Source organism: Natator depressus, chromosome 3 (assembly GCF_965152275.1).
Source record: "Natator depressus isolate rNatDep1 chromosome 3, rNatDep2.hap1, whole genome shotgun sequence".
In the NCBI taxonomy this organism is placed as follows: domain Eukaryota; kingdom Metazoa; phylum Chordata; order Testudines; family Cheloniidae; genus Natator; species Natator depressus.
This window is the reverse complement of record NC_134236.1, coordinates 166,984,956-166,993,818: the sequence shown is the minus strand read 5'-3', so window position 1 is coordinate 166,993,818 and position 8,863 is coordinate 166,984,956.

The following is an 8,863-nucleotide window of genomic DNA, read 5'->3' as shown; positions in this document are numbered from 1 at the left end:
GCAGTTAGGGGGAGGGAGCATGGGGAAAAGAGGGGTGGAGTGAGGTCGCCCAAATAGAGGTTTCCTGGCAAAAGGTCGTTCTCCCCCTGGGCGACCGGGGTCAGATCTAGGGCCTTGATCTCCTCGAACATGGAGGAGAGGACACTTTCCGTCACCCCGGGGTTCTCCCCGCTGGCACCCACCACAACGGTTGCCTTGGGGTTCACAGGGGCTTCGGGTAGTATCAGGACAGAAGGGGCTTCCTCGAGGGTCTCGGAGGGGAGGGTCTCCCATGGAGGGGAGACACTACCTTCCGGTACTACCACGTCTTTCCTGGCTGACACCGGTGGACGGGACGCACTCGTGGGCAAAGCGTAAGGTTCGGCATCGGTGCCCCCCTTCCTGGTCTTCTGGGGGGCCTCCGCCTCGGGTAGATGAGGCGGAGCTCAAGCCTTCCGCTTGCCTCGCTTCCCCTGGACTAGGGCCCAGCCCTCCATGGCAAAATCTGGGGACTGGTTAGCAGGGGTCATATCAGCAGGTAAAGGCAATGGCTCAGGGACTTGCAGTGGGGCGGCATAAGGGAGGGAGGATTCTCCCTGGGGCAGGCTCTCTCCCATGCCTGGTGGTATCTCTGCTACACCCTCCTCCATAGGCCCCGCCAGATTGTCAGCAGCGAGGGCGGGGCTCTCCTGCTTGTCTGGGCATTGTAGGGGAGGTGCCCCTTGGGCCTGAGCGGGAGAAGTGGTGGTCCGAAGGAGGGGGCACGGGTTCAGGTATCGGGCGGCCAGGGGCGTTGGCAATGACGGGGCCGATGTCCTGCTGGGTCTCGGGGATCCCAGGTGCCCCTCCTTGCTGGGCTAAGGGGCAGTCTCTCCGGACATGGCCCTGACACCCAGCAGAGGTAGCACGGGGCTTCCCCCATGGAGAAATACACCCGGTAACGGGCCCCCTGGTGGGGGAGTAGGAAGGACCCCTCGAGCGCCTCTCCATCACACACCGCCGACGGCGGTAGAAGCCGCACTTGCCGGCGGAAGGAAAAGATGTGACGGAGGGTGGGGTCCTTGCAGCCCAACGGGAGAGGGCTGATGACAGAAACAGGTTTCCCCAGGGTGAAAAGGGTGGGTAACAGGGCAGCACTGGGGAGAAAAGGAGGGACAGAGGTCAGGACCAGGCAGATGCCCAGGTCCTCTAGCGGCTCTAGGGGGACAAACACCCTCCCCACTGCCAGGCCCCTCTCCACTGCCTCCTGGGCAGCAGCCTCCAATGCTAAGAAGAAGACGACCTTCCCATACATTTTGGAGGCCACCACAATGGCCAAGGGCCCCACCACCCTCGCCAACGCCCGCACGTAGATCTCCACGTGGGGCGAGGCGGGCACCAGGAGGCATTGGACACCGTGCTTCCTTGTCATGGTGGGGAAGGGGCCCCGGCTGCTGTTGATGGTGGCGGAGGCGGTGGGCGGGAGAGATGATGAGGCGGCAGGCGGGGGGGCTGTTGCCACCCGGGCATACGTCCTGGGGAGTGAGGGAGGGACACCCACAGAGCTGGTGGAGGGGGCAGCGGGGAGGGACGCCGTGGTCAGTGGCAGGGCCGCAGCAGTGGGGGTGGCCCCTGCCACTGAGGGCCTGGTGGTTTTAGCGGGGCCCTTCCCCTTTTTCTTGCCCTGGCCTTTCCCGCCAGCTGGGGGGGCTCCCCTAGAGTCTGGGGAGGTGGTGGGCATGGCAGCGGCGGAGGTCACCCTGGTGCCCTCCATTGCCGATGCCCCAACGGGGGTCGTGGCAGGTGATAAGAGGAGTTGGGGTCAGGTAAAAAGGGACAGGCTGTGGGATGGGCAGTTCGGGGTGGGGGCACATGAACCACCGTACGCTTGTCCAGAGAGTCCTGTTTGGTTGGCTGGTGCTTCTGGCCCACACGGTGGAATCAGGGCGAGCAGCTAAGTCCAGAGGCAGATGTTAAACAGCCAGCAATGACGATGGAGGGGGCAGTGATGAGGATAGTAATGTGGAGGTTGGGAGGACACAGATGGATCGGGGGGCAGCTCCGTGCCACACCCCCTGTGTCCCTACAAACATAGTCACGACACAGTCAAGGCCTCCCCGCACACGAGAGCACAGTTCGAAAGTTACTCAGTCTTGGCCCCCTCCACGGCGATTTGTAGATTCCCCGGGCAGTGTTCCTCCGGTAGACAGCTGTTTCTCTGTCTGTTCTGGGCTTTCTTTTTCGCATTCCAGGGATGCTGGAGCGGATGATAAGAAATTCTCTCAGCTGGAGACGGGTCCGCAGACAAACAGCAAGCGGCTGGGTCTGGGGGCTGGGTCCTTCCACTCCCCCCCTCCGGGGAAGCGGGCCGGCAGGCCCCCCCTCTCTCGGGGGGGGGTTCAGCTGGAGCAGCAGCAGCGTCTGAGGGCGGGCGGGCGGGTGGGGGGGGCTAACAGCCGGCCGGCAGCCGGCCAGCACTCTAGCAACAGCGGAGAAAGAAAAAAAACCAACAAAAAGAAAAGAAAGGGGGAGAGCGTCTGGCCCGGTCGGGGGGAAGCCAAAAGCAGGGGCAAAAAGCAAGGAAAGCCCAGCCCAGAGGGCGGCAGCAGCAGGAGAGCAGGCTAAGTAGGTCCCTTTTCCCTGGATAAGGTAACAGGGAAGGGTTTGTTTTTTTTTTGAAACAGAAAAGAATTTTATTGTGACAGTTACAAAATTACCAAAGAAACAAACCAAATTATGCAACAAAACAACGCAAACAGAAGGTATAACACAGCAGCTTTCAGGAGGGAGAAAGTGTTCAGGCTAGCCTGGGCCCAGAGCGGGGGGGCTTCCTCGACACTCGTGGTCTTCCACCCTCCTGAGTTACCTGGTGGCCTAGAGCGGGGGGGGCTTCCTTGACACTCGTGGTCTTCCACCCCCTCGAGTTACCTAGTGCCGTGCCCAGTGTCACCGATCATCCCCCTCCTGAGAGTGCCCGGCAAGATGGGCACGGCTGCGGGGTGGGCGATTTGGGGGTGGGGGGGGTAGACACCCACGTATTATAGGACCCCTCCTAGATGACAGTAACGATGGTATCCACAGCGGCAACGGCTGGGGCTGGTGTCTCTCACTCTTCCCCTCAATCAAAGGGTTAAACGGAGGGAACCGGACGGGGTCACCGAGCAGAGAACCCCAGACAGCGCCCATCGCTCTTCGAAGGTGTCAAGGGAGTCGGTGGACACCACCCAGAGGAACTCCGCCCGGATACGTGAATGTACTGAGGATCGGAAAAAGGCCCTACAATCGCAGGACGTTTCATGGGCCAACCTCCTCTCTCTGGTTTTATAAATGGCTGTTTTAGCCAAGGCTAGGAGGAGGTTAACCAGGAGATCCCGCGATTTTGTGGGGCCACGGATGGGGAGTGTATAGATAAAGAGGTGAGGGGAGAAATGAAGCCAAAAGCGCAATAGAATATTTGTGAGGAGCCGAAAAAGGGGCTGCAATCTGGCACACTCTAAATATACGTGCGCCAGGGTTTCCCTCAGATTACAAAAAGGGCAAGTATCCGGGATGGGAGTAAACCGTGTCAAAAACACGCCTGTGCTCACAGCTCCGTGAAGGAGCCTCCAACTGATGTCCCCGACGGGCCTCAGGACCAAGGTGGAGTACAGGCTGGCCCACCAAGGTTGCTCACCCTCTAAAGGTGGCAGGAGGTCCCGCCACTTTGTGTCGGGGCGGGACACCAGGGTGTGGGCGTGAAGGGTGTGAAGCGTGAGTGTATACAAATATTTCCGTGGTGCAAGTTGAAAACTGACCGGCTGCAGTTCATGCAGCCGGCTCGCAGTGAAAGGGTGAGGGGTTTGTCTGGATCGGCAGGGTAGGGGCCCAATGGAAAGGTCCGGCGGGCCTGGGGTAGAGGATGGGCGGGGTGCGCCCTCGCGCAAGGCTTGGTTGACATAAGCCCGAGCAGAGGGGGCCAAGGCGGCCTTCACCTCCTGAAGTACGCGACGGGGAGTGAGAGGGCTGGAGAGCCCCATGCGCCGAGCGAGCGTCAGGGGATCCAGCCAGTCTCTCCGGTCATAGTCCAGGAGGTCTCCGACCTTCGTGACTTCCGCCAAGACCAACCTCTGGCGCACCGAGCGGGACTCCGCCACCTGCACACGGAGTTGGGGGTTGTGTAGCAGGGGCTCCGTGAGGAGATCTGCTCCCGCGGTGGCCGCCACGGACCTGGTCGTTAGAAACAGTTTCCAGGTCCGGAGGAGGTCCTGGTAGAAGACCGGCAGCCCGGAGAGGTCTCGCGGAAAACCTCTCGAACAAAGGTAAAAGAGCTGCCGGTCGTATCGGAACCCCTGGAAGCGGCGCAGGAAGGCGTGCGCCAGTATGTTCCACGTCGAACTACCTGCACTGTATAGGAGCCTCTGCAGGGCCTGGAGGCGGAAAACGCGGACCTGAGTGTACAGACACTTCAGGCCCTGTCCTCCTTCCTTCAGGGGTAAATGAAGAACTCCAACAGGAGCCCAGTGCATTCCCGACCAAAAGAACTCTAGAATCAATCTCCGGAGGTGGGTCAGGAAACCCGGGGCCGGGGCCAGGGTGTTGAGCCGGTACCAGAGCGTGGACAGGACTAGTTGGTTAAGCACCAGTGCTCTCCCTCGGAGGGAGAGACATCGGAGTAGCCCTGTCCATTTCCGGATCCGCTCTATCACCCCGCCCTCCACATTTTGCCAGTTCTCCGGCGGGGAAGGGTGCGTGGCGGAAAGGTAAACGCCGAGATAGAGTAGAGGACCCGCGCTCCACCGGATGGTCTGAAGCGCGGGTGGGAGGGAGCTTACCCGCCGCCAGTCCCCCACCGCCAAGCCAGAGCTCTTGACCCAGTTGACTCGGGCGGAGGAGGCTGCCGAATAGATGGCTTGGCATGCCTCCACTCGCGCCAGGTCGCCCGGGTCCTGGACCACGAGAAGTACGTCATCGGCGTACGCCGACAAGACCAGCCGCAGCTCCGGCTCCCGCAGCACCAACCCTGTCAACCTCCTGCGGAGGAGACAGAGGAAAGGCTCGATCGCAAGAGCGTACAGCTGGCCTGAGAAGGGGCACCCTTGTCGCACTCCTCGCCCGAAGCTGACCGGTTCGGTCAGGGTCCAGTTGAGCCTAACCAAACACTCCGCGGAGGCATACAACACCCGGAGAAAACTCACAAACTGAGGTCCGAATCCAAACGCCTGCAGAGTGCTCAGGAGGTACCCATGGTCTACTCTGTCGAACGCCTTCTCCTGATCAAGGGACAGGAGGGCGAACGACAGACCGTCTCTCCGCCCGAGTTCCAAAAGGTCTCGGACTAGAAATAGGTTGTCAAAAATGCTGCGACCTGGGACAGTATAGGTCTGGTCTGGGTGGATCACATCCGCCATCACGGACCCTAGCCGCAGCGAAATTGCTTTCGCTACGATTTTGTAATCCGTGCTAAGGAGTGAGACGGGACGCCAGTTTCGTAAATCGCGGAGGTCCCCCTTCTTCGGCAGCAAGGCGAGCACCGCTCGCCTGCACGACAGAGGGAGGATCCCGCCCTGCAAGGACTCAGCCCAGACAGTAACTAGGTCTGGGCCGAGGATGTCCCAGAACGCGCGGTAAAACTCCACGGTCAGCCCGTCCATGCCCGGAGATTTATTGGTGGGCATGCGGCGGAGGGCTTCCGAGAACTCGGCCAGGGTGAGAGGCAGCTCTAGCCGCTCTCGGTCGCCCACGCTGACCGTGGGGAGGTCCTCCCAGAGCACCCCGCAGGCGCCAGGATCAGTCGGATCCGGGGAGAAAAGGCTTGTGTAGAAGTCGCGGGCTCTCCCACACATCTCCTCCGGATCCGTGAGGGGGGTGCCGTCTTCAGCTAGAAGGCAGGTGACGTGCTTCTTGGCCCCCCTCGTTTTTTCCAGGGCATAGAAGAAGCGGGAGCCGCGGTCCATCTCCCGAAGGAGGCGGATGCGGGACCGGATGAAGGCACCTCGGGCCCGGTGGTCCTCGAGGGCCCGAAGCTCCTCCCGCTTCTCCCGGCACGCTCCGCAGAGGGACGGGTCCTCGGGGTCGGCGGCCAGGCGCCTCTCCAGCTCCAAGACCTCCCGTTCCAACTGCTCTATCGCCGCATTTCTCCGTCGGCTGGTGCCCCGAGTGTAGTCACGGCAAAAGAGCTTGGCGCGGACCTTCCCTAAATCCCACCATCGCCGCACCGAGGGAAAGGCACGCCATTGCTCTCGCCAGGCGAGCCAAAACTCCCGGAAGGACGTCACAAAGCTCTCGTCCTCCAACAGGCTATTATTAAAGTGCCAATAGGCCGGCCCCGGTCTCTCTGCACGGAGGGAGACCGTTATAGTAACTAAATGATGGTCGGAAAAAGGGGCCGGCCGAATGGTAGAGGAGTGGGCCTGTGAAAGATGGAAACGGGATAAATAAATACGGTCCAACCGAGAGTGGTGTGACCGATTGGCCTCCACCCGGACAAAAGTGAACGTGGAGGTGTCATCTGGGTGATGGTCACGCCAGACGTCCACTAGGGAGTGATATTCAACTATTCCCCGAAGAATATTCGCGGAAGCCGGGCTCGGCTCGGCGCCTGAGCGGTCCTGTTCCTCGAGGGTGGTGTTAAAGTCTCCTCCCAGGACCAGGCACTCGTGCGAATCTAGGGTGCCGAGAAAGTCGGACACCCACTGGTAAAATTGTGGCCGCTTTGGGCTCATTTGTGGGGCATAAATATTAACAAGATTTACCACGAGCCCCTCCATACGGACTCGAAGGTGCAGCAGGTGGCCCGGCACGACCTCAGTGACCCCTAGCACCTCGGGCCGTAGGGTGGGGGAGAACAGGGTCGCCACTCCAGCTTGCCAAGTCGTGAAGTGGCTAAAGTAGACCCCGTCCCCCCACTCCAGCCGCCACCTGTCCTCGACGGTCGGGTCCGTATGGGTCTCCTGCAGGAAAACTACAGAGTACCCTCCTTCCCGAAGGTAAGAGAGCACCTGGGACCTGCGGAGAGCCATCCTACAGCCCCTGGTATTCAAGGTTGCAATAAGAGTAGGCATCATGCGGAGGGCTGGTGGGGTGGAGGTTTCCCGGTGGCGGGGGTGTTTCTGGCCCCCGGCGGGTTGCGCACCAACCCGTGACCCATCTCATAGATGAGTAGATCGTTTTGAAAGTTGCGGGCCTGCTCGTAGGCCGCAGCACCGCGCCTGCCTTGCCCTTTTCCCTCCTTTATAAGGGCCCTTGTGGTCCGAAAAAGTTGCTCAAAGTCCCCCCAGAGCTGAAGAGCTAGCTGTACCTTATTGCGGGCACCACGGGTGTGTTCTAAGAACTTCTGTAGTGCATGCCACAGCTCATGGGGGGATGGGGTTACGGTTCCCGGGGTATTCCCCGGTGGGACTCTTAATACAGCCTCGAGGTCCGCTAGGGCGGGTAGGCAGGGTGCGGACCACCGACGGGGGGTCTGACAGGCTGGGGTTATGAAATCCATTTCATGCCTTGAGGTGGAAGGGAATGGCGGGGAAAAAATTGCAACTCCTAATGGGTCGCGACTAGAAAGTGCAAAAACTGCTCCTTGGGGGGAATCTGCAGAAGGCGGAAAAGAAACGACCCCAGGGGCAGCAGGAGCATCGCAGGAGGGGATAAACTGGGTGGGGCTAGGGGAGGGGGCAGGGGCAAAGGTAAGGCTCTGAGATTCAGGAGGCAAGCAACTGAAGAAAGGTGCCTCCTGAGCAGAGTCGAGGGTTAAGGGGTAAGGGAGGGGGCTCCCAGTAATGCTAGGCGCTGGCCCCGCGTTGGTCTTGGCGGCCGTGGCATCTGGTGGTGGACCACCTTCTGCAGGGTGCTCGCCCGGGAAGGCAATCAGGGGGAGGGAGTATGGGGAAAAAAGGGCTGGGGTGAGGTTGCCCAGTCTGAGGCCAGCCGGGAGTAGATCATCCTCTCCCTGGGTGACCGGGGTCAAATCTAGGGCCTCAATCTCCGCGTACACGGAGGAGAGGCCAACGCCTGCTACCCCGGGGGCCTCTCCTCTAGGGCCCGCCTCAGCGGTCGCCTCGGGGTTCGCGGGGGGTTCGGATGGTATCCGAGCAGAAAGGGCGTCCTCAGGGGTCTCGGAGGGGAGGGTCTCCCGTGGAGGGGGAGTTCTGCCCTCCAAAGCCAGTCTGTCTTCTCCTCCCGACACCAGCGGATGGACCTCACTCGTGGTCGTAGCGGAGGGCTCGATGTCAGTGCGTCCCTCCCTGGTCTTCCGGGGGGCTTCCGCGTCGGATGGATGCAGCGGAGCTCGAGCCTTCCGCTTGCTCCGTTTCCCCTGGACTAAGTTCCAGTCCTCCATAGCGTCGTCCGGGGGCTGATTAGCAGGGGTCGTGTCAGGGGGCGGAGGTGATGGTTCAGGGGTTCGGGGGGGCAGCGGTGAGGCAGCATGAGGAGGGGGGGGTTCTCCTTGGGGTGGGCCCTCTCCTATGCCCGATAATATCTTTGTCGCGCCCTCCTCCATAGGCTCTACTGCGGTGGTAGTAGCAAGGGTGGGACTCCCTTGCTCGCCCGGGCGTAGTAGGGAGGGAGTCTCCTGGGCCCGGGCGGGAGCAGCAGTGGATTGAGTAGGAGGAGGGTTGGTTTCAGGTGCTGGGCAGCCAGGGGCGTCGGCAACAACGGGGCCGATATCCTGCCGGGTCTCGGGGGTTTCAGGTGCCCCCCCCCTCCGGGCCAAAGGGCAGTCTCTGCGGACATGCCTGGCCGAGCGGCAGAGGTAGCACCGGGCCTCTCCGGTGGAGTAGAAGACCCGATAGCGGGCTCCCTGGTAGGGGACTAAGAAGGACCCCTCGAGCGCCTCCCCGTCACGCACCCCCGCCGGCGGTAAAAGCTGCACTTGCCGGCGGAAAGAAAGGACGTGACGGAGGGTGGGGTCCCTGCAGCCCAACGGGAGAGG